This window comes from Saccostrea echinata, unplaced genomic scaffold, assembly GCF_033153115.1.
Source record: "Saccostrea echinata isolate AGI-Se365-2 ecotype Australia unplaced genomic scaffold, CSIRO_AGI_Sech_v1 ptg000056l, whole genome shotgun sequence".
In the NCBI taxonomy this organism is placed as follows: Eukaryota; Metazoa; Mollusca; class Bivalvia; order Ostreida; family Ostreidae; genus Saccostrea; species Saccostrea echinata.
This window is the reverse complement of record NW_026889805.1, coordinates 10006679-10024309: the sequence shown is the minus strand read 5'-3', so window position 1 is coordinate 10024309 and position 17631 is coordinate 10006679. Positions and strand designations below refer to the sequence as shown.

The 17631-nt window shown below is 32.5% G+C and overlaps 1 pseudogene; it reads left to right on the top strand.

Moving 5' to 3' along the window:
- Positions 1–12917: 12917 nt before the first annotated feature.
- LOC133173606 (peroxidase-like protein) overlaps positions 12918–17631 on the top strand; it is a 39931-nt pseudogene continuing 35217 nt past the window's right edge.

Here is a 17631-nt window from a genome sequence, read left to right as displayed (position 1 = left end):
CCATATATTACATGACTTCTCGGGCAACAATACCAGAATATTTGCCCCTCGGTAACAGGAAAGCCCTGGAGTGTTATGTCGCCCTCTGCCTTCGGCATCGGGCGACATAACACTCCAGGGCTTTCCTGTCACCTCGGGGGCAAATATTCTGGTATGTTGCCCTCGAAGCCATGTAATATATGTATAATGTTAGGTGTTTAAGTATAATACAACTAGAGGCGGAAATATAGGGAAAACATGCGGTTTTCGGTGATTAGGAGATCTTAAATAGAACTTTCTCTGTGAAAATATAAAATAAACTGCTTCTACATCCGTACGTGGCGTTACTTAATTGAACGACACTCGTAATTCTATATTTTACACAAATTACATGTATAAACATGTATCTGTCAAATCGAGCATAAAATGCTCAGGTGAACATGTAGCCCATGGGCCTCTTATGTAAGAATTTCATATACTAAATTCATGACAAGTCTGAAATTACAGAATTTAATGATGCAAATTCTGTTCAAAAAGAATTTTTGAAAGATTTTTATTTAAAAAAAAAAATTAAAAGAGGGGTGTAAATTTTTGGCCCTTAATTGGAACTTGTTGATCGAATTTATTGCCAAAACAGCAAATATTATTATTTTAGTGCATAGCGTATTTTATGAACTTCGAAAAAAATTATATGCAAACATGACAACTTTCGGAAATGAATGATTTGTACAAACTTTCAGTAATTGGGTAGGAAAAACCCTTTCCGAACTCACATTTGTCAAAATCAGTCTCCACCCACAATTAATATTTTTTCCTGCCATATTTGGAAAAGATAAAGTTATGAAAAAAAATTGCAACGGAAATTTATGTAAAAAATAAAATTGTATCAAATTATAATTACATGTATAATTATTTTAAAATTACACCGCGTTTGGCGGGCTCTTTGCCATCTTTGTTTTTTGACACAATAAATGGTATAAGGGGTCAACCCCCCCCCCCCAACCCCCCGGAAAATACGGGTGGTTCGTCGACCCGAGTGGTTAAGATCCAAAGTGGTTAAGATCCAAATACGTGTTCGACTTGAGTGGTTTCGTTCCGAATCAAAGAGATATACAGTTTATAGATAATTTAAAATTCTTTTATTCAATTTCTTGTCTGCAAATGTAAACTTATTTTCATACAAATAACAAATTCTTGAATCTTTAGTTTCTCCTTCACAGCAGTTTTTGTGAGGATTAAAGAACTATGTGTGAATGTTATTCCGAACAAAAACCAGTGGACTAACACATATTCACATATAAATATAATTTCTAGCATAATAGGTTCAATTTCTGATTGTTTATATCCTCCTTTTTCCGAATGGGTTTTTGAAAACGTAAATAATATAGATTGTCGTTAGTATTCCCTAGATGTACAAGTATTACTCTATGTATTATATGTCGCATTAAGCGCTGAGCAAAATGACCCCTCAATACTCAGTGACCATTAGTTACAAATACATGTCTAAATCTACAGGTTTCCACCGGCGGTTAGTGGCAACCCAATATGAGTGAAAAATTCTCGAAGAGACGTAAAGTAATCAAACAACCAAAAAACGAAAATGTAACATCTATGGACGTTAGTTGATTATACTATATTCACTTTAAACTGGTCATCTTTCAGGAATATTAACCTGATCACTGAACTGAATTAATAAAATGCACGCTTCTCTCGACTCTCTTACAAGTACGTCTAGTGATAACTGTCACTGACTACGAACAGATTCTGCAATAATCTCACAGATTCTCTCAGATATTGTGTAAGGTAATGTAACTGAACATTTATTATATACAACATCTACAGATACCACATGAAGTTATCTACCAGTTTTTTTTACATCCCTGCTGGGGGGGAGGTATAAATTGATAGGAATGTCCGTCCTCACTTCCGTTACACTTGAGATAGCCATCTCCTCGTTAAACCACTTAATTTAATTGCAATTTAATGAAACTTTCACGAAATCTTTTTGACATATATAGTCAGTGGTATTGCGCATCATCCACACAATTCATGTCACACTTTTTACAAATTCTTTCATTTCTTTCAAGGGTGGTTTTCTGTCGTTTGGTGTTTATAATTCTCTCCCAACTTTCACTTTCAATTCTGAGATTATTTGCTCTTTTTCTAAATTTACATTTAATTTTTCTTTATTCAAAACTTTTTATAAATAAATATTTCAAAACTTCAATGTCAAAACTTTTTTTTTTAGAAATATGTCATAAGTTTACCCGACAGACAACCATCTTTTTATAAACCAGTGCATATATGTATAATTTCGAAAATCATCTCCAAATTTTTTTTTTTTTTAGATCTTTCTTTAAACTTAGACTCTATAATTTAACAGTGGGAGTAAGGAGCTAAGGAGAATTACATCAACCTGATAACTTGAAATGAGGTCAAGGTCAATTCGCTCTTCCGTAGGAAAGTAAGCTCTAGGGAAAAGTATACAATATACATAGATATAACAAAGGCTAAGTGGAATGGGTGGAATACGCGTTTAAGATTAGCGAAGACAATGATAGAAGACGCCTCTACAGAGAAGACACTTAGTAAGTAAACACAACTTATTTTACCCTAGGGGAAAACAATCGCAAGTAAAACTTTTAAAGAAGGAACCACATAGCTCAGGTCGTCTCTATGTATGGCCACCTTTTTGGAGCTACACACAATAGATACATACACGTAGGCGCAATAGATGCTAACTTAGACAAGTGTGATAATAAAAAACTATGTTTGTTTGTTTGTTTTTTTTTTTTTTGTTTTTTTTTTTTTGTTTGTTTGTTTGTTTTTTTTTTTTTTACATGTATTTAGCAAATATTATGTATGATTAATTTTTCTTTAAATAAAAAGAATATATGCTAGACTATGTTTTTTGTATATATGTATCTCACAAATTTTATGTATGATTAATTTTTGTTATTATATTTTGAATCACCATTGGTTAATAGACTATCTTCAATTAAAATAGCATTCGTTGGGGGGGGGGGGGGGGGTCAAATACAAAAACATATATGTATTGTGGCATAATATGCCCCCCTACATACATGATAAATTATGTTAACATGCGAGACATAAACATGCAAAATAGTTATTCATTGATTGATTGTATGCTGTTTTACGTCCCGTTCGAGAAATTTTCACTCATAAAGAGACGTCACCATATGCAGGTGAAGGGCTTCAAATTTAGACCTTTACTCGGCATTCAAGGTCATTGAGCAATGAGGGTTCTTTATCATGACACGGGTCCTCGGTTTTAAAGGTCTCATCCGAAAGACTCGCAACTTTCACTTCAAAGTGCCGAGCGCTTAGTGAAGGAACTGTTGCTTTTTTATCGACTTAGGTCAGTCGCTGCCGTGATTCGAACACACGACCTTCCGATCATGGAGCAAGCGCTCTACCGACTGAGCTACCGTGACGATGCAAAATAATCATGTCTACTTGCAAAATAATTAAGTGGACATGCAAGTTACCAATCTTTTTAGGGAGTCTGATTTTAACATTGGTAAATTTACTTATTTACGCCAGTATCTGACATCATTTGTCCAAGATGCAACATAATCATGTTGTCATGATACTTATTTATGTCAACATGCGAGATAGTTATGTAGACATGTGACTTATTTTTGACAACATGCAAGATATGTATGTTGACATGCGAATTAATTATGTAAACATGCAAAATATGTATGTTGACATGCGACTTATTATCTTGCATGTTGACATAAATATCTGGCATGTTAAGATATAACTCAAATGTTGACATAATTAAGTCGCATGTCAACATAACTATGTTGCATGTTCACTTAATTAACTCGCATGTTGACATCAATGTCCCATGTCTTCTTAATTAACTCGCATGTTGTCATAAATAAGTTGTCTACATATTAAGAGAGCATGTCAGTAAGCATTGAGCTTTCTATGGAAAGTCAAAAATATGAATTTTTTTAAGAATAGTGTGTATGGATTATTTCTGTCACAAATAACAAGAAAAGTACAAAATTAATGATTTCAACCATAATCACTGAGTCATATCCAAGGAGAAACATTTCCTTAGTTACCAGAACAATTTTTCACATTCAAAAGGGGCAAATACTGACATATTTAAATGTATTTTTCAAACAAATGTTCTCAAAAGATGGTTTAAAACTACCCATTTTTAAAGATGACTAAATTGATAGTTCTACTTTGCCTGATTAAATTGGATTAAGTTCTTGTGTTACGTTGCTATGGCAATGGGAAAAAGCGACAAGTTTAGCATTGAAAAAATAGCTGAATTTAAGACATTTTTAAAAGGCATTTGACAAAAATCCGTACAACTGCTTATAAACTCTATAATGAAATTTTGTAACTGTTTGATTATACAAAAAAATTAAAAAATAAAATTGGGTAGACTTTCAAAAACATTGTTGCCATGGAGATTCAAAAATATGCAAATTTGGGCATTTTTAGATGATTTCCTGTAAACAATTCAGATTACTAGAAGTAATTTGTCCTTTCAGAAACAAGATATCCTTATTCCACATGGGTGCAGCTGTAACAGGAAATGAGTCATGCACTACTATGACCTTCCCCTCACTTTGACCTTTGACCACAAGGTCAAATTATTCTGTATTATATATTCTATGTCTAAAATCTACATGGTTCTTGATATTTTGAACCTTGCTCCAAATATTTCATACATTGATGCACAGTGTATACTGTTAGACAATTCAAGAAGATAAATTCATGCTCTACTGTTGACCTTGACCCCAATGCCAAGGTCAGTTAATTAATTGAGGTCAAACTTAAAAATTTTATCTGTCATGACCTGTTCTTGAAGTACATGTATTTGAAACATGTGCAAAGAAATGCATCATAAACGAACTTTAGTCAACACTGAATAATGATGCTTCAACATCAATAATTAAAATGACCTTGATGTTCCCTAAAATTTTCCTCCCCTGCACTACGTAAAATTTTAGCCCCATCCATACCTAGAGGTTGACAATCTGAGGGAAAAAAATAAAATCCACATAACTTTGCAAATTAATTGATATGATTTAGTTTGGTCTTGCTATTCTTGAAAAGAATAACTGAAAATGTGTACATGTATTCTCATTTAGTCTCCATTTAAGCCTCATCTTTGCCCCTGGGACCACAATTAGTACACAATGACACCTGCACTACCCAAGAATTCCTTGCATAATATGACAAAAATATGACAAATCCTGGCTTCGCTGTTTTTATTTTTTGCCTATATACTTTGATTCCCTGTTGTGGTTTCACCCTTAACCCAATGGCCATTATTTGATATATGAGGAAGCTTTCACATCATCTTTTTCTTAAGATTTATGCAAATATAAATTACCCCACCCTTTTTTTTGGCTTTCCCTGATTATCTCCTCCTGGAAAGGAGCTCGGCTATTTATTTGAACGAACTTGAAATAGCCCCTTTACTGAAGGATTTTCGGTGTCAAGCATGGTCCAATGGTATTTTCAGTAAAATTATTTCATCAGAAGCGTTTAAGATGATGAAGACAACAACACAAATTTTTTAACAGAAAAGCCCATTAAGTACAGCTATGGTTAATGCCCCTTTAAAAATTTCTCCTTCAATAGTTCCATAAATACACTACTGAAAGCACTTACAGGAGAAATCCAATGAAAAATCTATTTTATTTTCCCCCTCTTCTTATATCATTCAACCTCTTAATTCACATCAGATTCAACTAAACTCAATGTTTATTAAGACTAAAAATGATTTAACAAAAGTTAATTTGACCACATTCATTAAAAACATCCTTAGAATTCAGCCTAACACCCCCCCCCCCCTTGTTTTTTTTAAATTAAATGAAAAAAATATAATTTGACCCTTTTGTAAAATATTCAATTTTCTTTTTAAGGAGGAGGTTTCTTTAATGTGCATGAATAATGCTTCAACTTTTGACAACTACTCCTTAAGAAAACAAGAGGCCCAAGGGCCTTAACGGTCACCTGAGTATAATACAACAATTTAGAAATTAGATACACTGATAGATGAAGCTTTGTTGCCCTAAAGCAAGAGAAGCAGGAAGATCAGGATCAACAAAATAATTAGTCTAGTATTCAGTATCAACTCTTAAATTAAGTTCTAATCTGTCCCCCACTTAACACTATCACCATGCAGAATATTAACAAACTATTAGTGCCTCTGTACTATTTCTAAATCCATATTAAGACCTTTTGCATTGACCTCTCTTATGGTCTTTGAAGAACTTTTATTAAGATAAGTTATTTTTGTCTCATTTTTTATTTATCTATTACTTACAGGTCTACCTGATTACAAAAACTAAGAAAATACTTTTTGAATTATATGATAAACATTCTTGCATAATTATCTTATTCTATTAACCTTTCAAATACATTACTTACAGTGATTAATTATCAAAGGTGAATGGAAAAGGGGAATAACTTCTCTCAGTAGAATACAAATTAATAGAGCCCTGCCCAGGACTAGAATGCGTAGACAAATGGTTCAGATGTTCAAAAATCTGGTAGAAATACGTTTACTTATATCATTTAAACTTTTACTCAGTTTTCTTCCGATATGCCCAGAAGCAGAGAAGAATTTCACAGGTACAATGCATTTTCACTACAGATTCAACAAAACCTTACCCTAACACCAGAACCCAAGACCAAGGGTCAAGAAATTTACAAATTTGGAAGAGTTACCCTCATCATCATAACTATGGACTTCAAAGAATTAACACTTTTCCACTATATTATCAAAAGCCCCCCCCCCCTTGTTATGCCAGAACCCCTGACCCTAGGACCACTAGATTTAAAAATTCTGTTCAAAGCTCCCATTTTCATCATAGCTAAGCAATTTATTTATCAGCTCAACGCTGAGGAGCAGACAGGATTAATTAATGATTAATTAATAGAATTAATGTTTTTTCACTATATAATCAATAGAGCCCCCCCCCCTTCCTCAAGAACCCCAAAAACTGAGGCCATATATTTAAAAATGTTGGAAGAGGCATCCTTGCCTATCATAATCATGCACTTAGTTTGTTTAAATAATCTCCAGTAGCAGAGAAGAAGATTTTCAAAGAATCAATGCATTTTCACTATATAATCAATAGAGTCCCGTCCAAACACCAGAACCCCTGACCCTGGGGCCATGAAATTCACAATTTTTGAAAAGGCATCCTTATGCATCATAACCATGCACTTAGTTTGTTTAAATAATCTCCAGTAGCAGAGAAGAAGATTTTCAAAGAATCAATACATTTTCACTATATAATCAATAGAGCCCCGCCCTAACACCAGAACCCCTGACCCTGGGGCCATGAAATTCATAATTTTTGAAAAGGTATCTTTATGCATCATAATTATGCACTTAGTTTGTTTAAATAATACCCAGGAGCACAGAAGAAGATTTTCAAAGAATTAATGCATTTTCACTATATAATCAATAGAGCCCCGCCCTAACATCAGAACCCCTGACCCAGGGGCCATGGCTTTCACAATTCTGGAAGAGGCCCACCTCCTCATCATAACTATGTACTTAGTTTATCACCTTAATGCCCACGAGCAGAGGAGGGGATTTTCTAATCAGTAACTAATCAGAATGTTCTTCCAAGTCCTCAATTTTAACTTGGAAAATCTTAAGAACCAAAAATAGAATTTTAGTGGCTACTTATTCTTGCAAGTCCCATTTTCTAATAGCGCAAAAATACAAAAAGAATTTTCATAATTTTTCAAAAGTCATTATATTAGATCATTTAATATTCAGTTTATACACATATGAGGCTCAAAAACAATACAAAAAGTCCAACCAAGTCCAAGTTTTGCCTGTTGCCTGTGATTTGAGCACATACATGTATTAACTGTCTACATCATCCAAAAAATACATAACACCTGCAATCCTCATTTCCTTCAGATTCAGTTCTGGGGATTACCGGTATGTGGTTATTAGACAGATATCTGATTTGGAACATGGTAAAACAATAATGGTTCCGGTCAAGATATATTTCCTCCTTCTTTAAAGGAACAGGGTGTCATCTTCAACTATTTATAATAGCTGTAAAAATAACAAAGTTTATGTATTACTACTGATAAGTGATACAGTAATAGATTAACACACATGTACATCCTATCTTCTGTAAAGGTTGCATTTAGAGTAGATTAACACACATGTACATCCTATCTTCTGTAAAGGTTGCATTTATGATATATGCATGTAATTTCCACCATGCTAGTCAATGTTAATAATTACATGTAGCATGAACCAGTTACATATATGTAGACAAGGGAACAATTCAGATATATGAACAAGCTGCAAAATATATACAGGAGTTCTGGATTCTGGAGTGGGGGTGGGGTGGGGTCAATTTTCATAGACATTTACATCACTTAATTCCTCCTTCATATGTATGACTCTTTTGACCAAATAATGAGGTCTGGTTTCCTGAAGATGGAGGGGTGGTATGATAATTTTATTGATTACTTTATTATATACATTTTATAAACTTGGGAATTGTACCCAATAGTTCATTTTTTTTTTAATTCAAAAGTTTTATTCACACTTTTACATATCGGCTTGACCAAGATCAGGTGCCCATGTTGGTTGCAGATTAACAAAAAAAATGAAGTCAAATGAAATGTATTACGAGTATGTTCTATGTAACACTACATCCTTTTGGCAGATTGTCTGAAATTTCTGTCCATTTCTGTCAAGCGGTTAAAAAGATTTTAGTCTTACTATAGCAGAAACCCAAGTGGGCTACGGACTATACATATTCAGGTATAACATTCATTTCTATCATATTCAACTGAATAAAAAAGTATAAGTCAAATACAAACTCTTCACAAAATATTGTCTGAGCAAAAAAAAATCACATTATTCATTTCCATTTAAATGTTACAGTATATAAAGGACATGGGTAAATTTGTTAATCTTTGAGCGTTTTTCTACTCTTAATATTTGGACATTTGAAATAAAAATACATTAATGTACTTTCAATTTTTCTAAAGATACTGTATATGGGTATGAAAATTTCAGCTATTTTTTGATTGACTATTTTAAGACCTCGGGCTACGGACTATACATATAGTATTTTCATTTAATGAAAGACCATAGGAAAATGGTAGCTTTTTTCAGTAAATATTTGTTGAAATTATCATCTTGGAGTTCACACATGTTTAATAAATGCTTTCATTTGGATATTAAATCAATTTATACAAAATCCTGTGAAATTTTACAAAATAAAACAAAAACTTTATATAAATTCACAATAAGAGTAAAATATAAAAAGTCAGAACAAAATAATACTTGTCAGAATTACATGTTATTGGTGTTTTAATAATAAAATATTGTTTAAAACCATCTAAAGACCAAGAATGAGCTTTAATTTAGCATCTAAGAAGGATGAATTTCATGTGAGCACTGGGGCTACGGACTATACCGTTAAACATCTCTATTGTGGACAATACTTAAAGAAAATATAACTGTTTAATTAAATTTTGGGCAATTTTTTTATTCATTGGTTTTCTATAACAGTTCACACTACTTAGTTTGAGTATTTATAATACCATACTTAAAAATCAATTGTCTAATGTACTATGTACTTTCAATGCCAAATGAAATTCCAGTTCAACTAATTAAAGCATAATTGGTGTTCAAACTATAATGAATAAAAACAACAGGAGCTGAAAATAAATCAAGGCATGATTTGTGGGGGAAGGGGGTACGGACTATATTGCCTTATTTTTTTTTCCTATTTAATGTAATGCATATAACTCAAGATGGTCATTCAAAAGGTGGATCAGTATATAATTTATCATAACCATATGGTGTAATTAAAAAAAATAATAAATTGCAAAACATGATTGACCATTTGAAGTAAAAAAAAAAGTAATAGTACAATATTTATCCATAAAAAATCAATGCTTTTTTTTAAACTAACAATTCAGTGACAAGTAAATTGGAGGGCGCAATTATAAGAGTGAAGGCTTCACTTTGTGCTAAATTGCAAAGTAAGGAGTTGATCCTTATGTTTTTGGATCAAATCCCACAAATCCCACAATGGGATGTAAAGACTGGTCGATGAGAACTAATAAACCATTGGATCCCCATTTTGCAGTAGATACAAGTAGGAAAAAAATCTCTTGCTTATACAGAAGTGCTGTTGTATGGTCTGTAAATTTGCTAGATTTATCTGTAGAGTCCATAGCCCTTTTGTAAGTAGGATTTGTGTGGCTAAATATTCCTTTAAAAATATTCCAATGCTTATCATTGTAAATGGATTGATAGTATGTATCACAAGAAGGAAAATTTTATCATTTATATTTAGAAATATGTTGTGACCAAAACATAACAGGACAGACTACAGAAGCAAGCCTTTAATTGAAAAATGTTAATTTTCAGATATTTTATTTTTAATTACAGTGGCATTTGTATTTAAAAACATTGCAATTGTTCGAATAAATATATTTTGTATTGTAGTTATTGTATCAATAATGTATATAACTTTTTCTGGAACCTATTATATTGGGGCTACGGACTATACAGGGCTACGGACACCAATCATTCTTCTATAACTTCTTTTGGTGTTAGCGCAAAAGCTATTCATTACTGTTTTTTACTTTACTGGTGACTGAGAAAATATTAAACAAGAGCATGATTAATTCTACATTCTTTTGTTGAACACAGACTGTAATGAAATATGGAGCTACGGACTATACAAAATATTAGACAAGTATTGAAAATAAAATACAAAATGCACACACATTTTACAATATAACCACTATATTTTTCTCATAGTACTTGTTTTCTTAAGTTAAATAAAAAAAATTTAAACAAATTTTATTTGCTCTTTTTTGATAGAAATTATGCATCTATTCAAACATTGATAAATCTTAAATTATATAACAAAGGTATATCTGCACACATTTATTCATAATTTCCACAATTTTTATCCTTTTTCTTTTCTGTAAAAAATAAACTTAACCAAAATGATTTCTCTTTAATAAAATGCATTTACTTTGGAATGTTTCATTCAAAATAATTTTTATTAACCCTTATTTAAAAATTAATGTAAAAAATCAAGTGCAATAGCATAACGCTTCAAAAATTATGAATCTTTGACTTTATTCTGTTGTTTTTTTCAAAAATGCAGATACTATATATATGATATTATATACCAATGGAAAGCTCTCATTCTGATCTTTGCAATGCAAAAAAAGACATTTAGATTTGATGTAACTATAAAGAGTTACATCTATATAACACCATTTAGTTGGAAATGGGCACCTGATCTTGGCCAAGCCGTCAGTATTGTATACATATAATAGACAAAGACGGAAAATTCTTATCGCTCATCGACAAGCATTTTATAAAGTTTCCCGTAGGAATAAACGTGAGCGAAGATGACACATTGTATGTGGCTGAACGGAAGTATGGGAAAATCAAAGTCATAAAATACCTGAGCGATTAAATAGACATTGTAATCCTGGTAGTGCCTTCCTCAATGTTAAAGGGATGTGAAAACAGTTTGATTTTTTAAAAAATATTCTTTGATATGTGGATTTGATATTACTTCACTAGAAACAAAATATTCATTTTAAACAAAATATCTGTAGAGTTTTAAGAAGTATTCTTTGTAAGCACTTAAACCTTTTTTTTTATTTTTGTTTTGCCTCGGACAATAATGACTTTGTCATTGGCTAACGGACGTCACGTGTCTGCCTTCACTATTTCTTTGGATTGATTGATTATTGTTTAACGCCGAGTCGGCAGTATTTCAACCACATATCGGCGATTATTTTTCTTTAGACGGTAAATAGCAAAATTTGGACGGCAACATAAAGGTAGACACCAGATTATGTCATCTAGATTTTAAAGAAAATCTTTGGTTTTAAAATAAACCGATCCTTACTGATTTGGCAATGGTGCGATAATTAGATTGGCACGAATGGTCATCGATTTTAATAAAGCTTTGCTCATTGTTTAAGCTTGATACCAAATACATTTATACCAAAAAAAATTGTGTTGCTGTGTGTCTTGGTTGCCATGGTAACGGATGGAAAAGATTGAAAAAATTGCGATTTTCTGCTACTTTGGTCTTTGTTGAGCCTTAAAGACATACAACACAGTGGGTTGGTTAACGCTTGCGATTTTAATTAAATGTGTAACGTGACGTCAAATTTGACGTTAATCATTAAGCGTCAATATGACAAGCGATACGATCCCCATGTATTTAAAAGGAAAAAATGGGATTAGAGGGATTGTGGTGACTTTATGAATACCATATCCTATCCTTGATTATTTGCGCATTTGCATTAACCCCTCCCTTAAAAAAGAAGAAAAGAAAGATTATCCCCTAAATTAATTTCATATGTAAATTGTATTCGTGATCATACCACAGCATTTTTTTTATCTTATCCGGGCATGACCGGTCCACAGATGATGCTTACTCCTCCTAGACACCTGATCCCACCTCTGAAATTTCCCGGGGTCCATGTTTTATGCCCTTTTCACAGAATTGTATTGTTTATTGATTTTTTTAGATTGATCATTGTTTGTTATCTTCACCTTTTTCATACAATTACTGAAAGCTTTTACGATGGGTGATAAAAAAAGTTCGCGAACTATCTCTGTATTTACAGAACCACAATTCAGACCAGAATTAAATTTGGCATACATAGGGGCTTGTCTTCCGGATTGTTAAATATAAAATAAATTTTTAAAAAATTGAATCTTCTTTAAATACACTTAAAAGTTGATAAAATAGAGATTCTGACACTTTCAGTCAAGAAAAACCACGTTTAAAAAAGACGTACCACACCTATATACGTAGAGTTTATGTATATAGGGGTGGTACGTCTGATTTTGTTTTCGTCTGCTTTGTTTACAAAATTTGACAGCTGAAAGAAAGATGGGTAGAAAAGGAAAAGAACTCAGTAGTGAGGTTAAAGAAATCGCCAAGAAATTACTAGATGAGGGAAAAACTGTCAGGTATGTGGCGGATGTTCTTGGTGTATCCCACTCTACGATATAGGATCACTGAAAAAACGTTTTGAAGAGAGGGGTTCAACAGAAAACATCCCGCGAAGTGGTCGACTGCCTACTGTGACAGATCGTGACTATAGATACTTAGAAAGGTTAGTAAAAAATAACAGGAGGGACAGTCTAGCAGAAATTACCAGCAAATTCAAAGAAAACAGGAACATTGCAGTATCTAAACGTACCTTACAGCTGCATTTACACAAACATGGGTTTACAAGGCGTGTATCGACTGGTGATAAGGGAGGTAAATCGAAGAAAAAAGATTGTCATGGTGCTGGGAAAAACGACAGTTAACTGTTGAAGGATTTTGGAAGAAAGTCATTTTTTCGGACGAATCTAAAATTGTCATTGGACGTGGTTCAAGGGTACATGTTTGGCGCAAGAGGGGTGAAGGATGGAGGCCTGATTTGGTGACTCAGCGCCGTTCAAAACCATGCTTTGAGATCATGATCTGGGGGTGTATTACTTGGAATGGAATTGGTACCATCATGGCAGTAAATGGAAATATTAACGCTGAAAAATACCAAGACATTCTTGATAACAATCTGTGGCCAGTTATAGCTCGCCATTTTCCATCCAGTGACTATATATTCCAGGACGATAATGTCCCAGTACATCGTGCGAGATCTACCCAGGAATTTATGCACAGAAATAGAATAACTGCAATGAGCTGGCCTGTCCAAAGTCCAGATATAAACATCATTGAAAGTCTGTGGTTGCTGATCAAGAGAAAGCTACAGGGACGAGTTTGGAGGATTGCGAGTAAAGATGATCTTTTTCGCAAAATCCAGTGTATTTGGAGAGAGATAAGCCCAGACTTCATTAAATGTCTATACCGCTCTATTCCCCGGAGATTAATGGACACAATTAGACTTAAGGGACATCTCACAAAGTACTAGGTAAGTTTTATTATTTATTTCATGTTTTTTAATGAAATATCTCTAATCAAGAATTGACCTAGTTTCGTATCGAATGTAAACACGCCGCCATCTTGTCCGAATATATATTGCATCATACTGTATTTAAAGAAGATTCAAAATTTTTTAAATTTATTTTATATTTAACAATCCGGAAGACAAGCCCCTATGTTGGCATACATATAGTCATACACATGTTCTATAAATAGCACATCATATGTAATGTTTCGTTCCATGTTTGTGACGTCGCAATATTGAAAATGACGTCAATATGTAGATGACTTGTGACAAAAACTAGTTGACTCAGTCGTGGATTATAAAGCGTAAACTGACCCAAACCAGGTTATACTCGAATAATTTAGCCAAGAATTAGAATCATTCCTAAAATAAATTGTACAAGGTTTATGAAGACAAAAACCTTGCCAGAAGTTCAATCATTAATTGGATTTATTATTTTAGAGAAGGAAGGCAGATGGTTAAAAATGATGTTTGTTCTGTTGCCCAGTGAAAGCAAGCTGGGCAAGAGATGTGTCCTTAGTTGAGCAATTTGTTATGAAAGATCGCCAAGTTACAGTTAGAAAAAGAATTGACTATCTTAACAATAATATGATTATTAAATCCCTAAACTATCCTTTACTTTCGACTTTAAACATATCAGATATGATAAAAAGAAGGCGTCCATACTTTATTCACATTGGATAAAAAACGCTCTTAAGACAGAGGACCCGGGTTGTGATGGTCATCATGCTCATTCTGGGAAAGGATATCCTTATCCACCCATCCTATTGCCGAGATTTAGCCATTTTTGACAAATGGACTGTTCTTGTTATATAAAAAAAATAACTTGCATGATAAGAAATATAAGACTCGGAAAAATCTTTTAGCTTCTGTGGAGTATGTCACGTGACGGACTGGATCACATGATTCGCGCATGGACAGAACGGTTTCCAATGTGCATTAAAATTGAAGAGTACTACTTTAAAAAGTAATGAACACTGAAACCTAATTCTATTTCTTGTATGGAAGTAATTCGCATACTTTTTGATCATCCCTCGTATATATACAATAGTTGCGGCAAACTGGTGATTTCCGCATTAAATTCAGGGCTAGTCGTTCAAAAATTATGATAAAAAATCAAGATATAATGGCATCAGCTACTTGGAGAAATTTTTTTCTTTTCAAAATTAAACGATAATTTTCTTTCCCAAAAAAATTATTTAAATGGAAAATATGGCATGTCAAACTTTGCAATATTCGATCTTTTCCATTTGTATTGTATAATTTTCCATTTAAATTGTATAATTTTTATTCATATTCTTAATTTTCCATTTGTATTGTATAATTATTCATTTGCATTGTATAATTTTTCATTTGTATTATATGAATTTTATTTGGGGTGTATAATTTTCCATTTGTGTTCTATAATTTTCCATTTGGATTGTATAACATTTATTTGTATTCTATATTTTCCATTTGTATTGTAGAAAGATTCATTTGTATTTTATAATTTTTTATTTGTATTCTATATTTTATATTTGCATTGTAAATTGTATTGTATAATTTCTTATTTGTATGCGATAATTTTTCATTTGTATTATATCCCTGGGGATTGTTTATTTTTATCGTTACGATCGCGGAGGTTTTCATTGAGCAAGTTTTAGTCTTTTTGTGGCATAGTGTTCAAACAAGCGAGATGTTTCGGGTGAACTGGGCTCCTCTATTTGCGCGGATTCTAAGCGAAGGTCATGTAATTCACAAAGGGGTGGGGGGCTGGCAAATCAGATTATTTATTTTCATGCTCTTGCAGGGGAGAATATTTATGTCCAAGATCAAAGATGACCAGAGACAAGGAGAAGAAGAAGAAAGAGAATAAAATCTGCCCAAACCCGAAAACTCCATTTCCTGGGGGTAGGAGTGGGGAATGGGGGTTGGGGGGAGGTACCACCAGTCAAGATCAAACAATTTATTTACCCAGACAACATTTCTAAGGACAGACTATTTATTTGCCATCTGCCAGCGCTCGATCCCTTTTCATCTAAATGGCCGTCTTCTAACATGCACGCAAATAAATATTGGAGCCCAGTTTGCTTTGAGCACCAGGAACTTCTCGCTCATTTTCAACACGATACAGGCTAAATGTAAAAAAATGAAATCCTTCCTAACGAAATAAATAAACAATCCTCGGATACAATACAAATGAAAAATTATCGAATACAAACAAGAAATTTTGCCATACAAATAAGAAATTATACCATGCAAATAAGAAATTATATAATTCAAATGGAAAATATAGAATGCAAATGAGAAATATACAATTCAAATGATTTTCTTACAATACAAATGGAAAATATAGAATATAAATAAAAATTTATACAATTCAAATGAAAAATCATAGAATACAAATGGAAAGTTATAGAATACAAATGGAAAATTATAGAATACAAATAAAAATTTAACAATGCAAATTAAAAATTATACAATGCTAATTGAAAATTATAAAATACAAATAAAAATTATATAATACAAATGGAACATTTTACAATGCAAATGGAAAAGATGGAATATTGGAAATTTTTCCAAGGCTAAGATGAAACATAGCATTTCACTTTCTTCAAAACTATTTTTTCGATGTGTACCTCTGCAAAATTACTTTATTTGTGTGTTTAATGTTTTGAAATTTGACAGATAGCCTAATCTTAGTTTTTGGAAATCAAGAATTTTATAGGGTATTGCTTAAAATTTTCCTCTCCTCGTGAGCAGCCAAAGGGAGGTATACGTAACTTTTGGAACTTCCTGTACAAACATGACTCGATCGATTTTGTCCAAAATGCATACACATAGTGGATATAACAATATATAAAATATACAAATATAACTAAAATTAAACGACAGGAATTTTAGAGGATGGATGTTTTGTACATCCTTAAGACTAAGAAAACCAAAATAACAACTCTTCAAAAAACATAACACTTTATTGCCACTTCTGCTTTAAAGAAATTATTTAGAATATATATTTTTAAGTTAATGAAACCCAGGATACATTTGACATACATATTAAATGCTAAAAACGATCAATATTCTCTAATGACAGGTGTTAAAACATACAAAACAAATGGTTTATCGAATTGTACAAGTGCTGACTTCAAACATTTTAATTTCTTAATAATTTTATTAAAAAGATCTCCTATGCCTGCCGGAAGTTTTCCAATCTATCATTAAGATACTATTAAATATTTTACCAATGGCACTAGTAACAGTGATTCCTCGATAGCTGTTGGGATCTGATTTAATGTCAGATTTGTGTATTGTTGTGATTTTACCTGAAGCATAAAAGGTAGGATAAATGATATGAGAGAAAAATAAATTGATAATTTTTTAACAGCAGGAAGAAGTACATGCTGGTCTGTTTTAAGCTATGATTAGATATACTGTCCAGCCCAGATTTTTTTTTACATTTTAATTTACTTAATGCTGCGGAATTTTCTCCTTCAGTAATCAAAAATCTAATGTTCTTTTTTAATTCAGAAAGTTTAGAATCTAATTCCTTCAATCTATGTTGAAATCCGTCCTTTATATTGTATTGTTTAGGTTTTTACAATGAGAATACCAAGCTGGAGGGTCATGTTTTCATATTTTGAAAGGTCATTGATGAATTTCCATTCCATG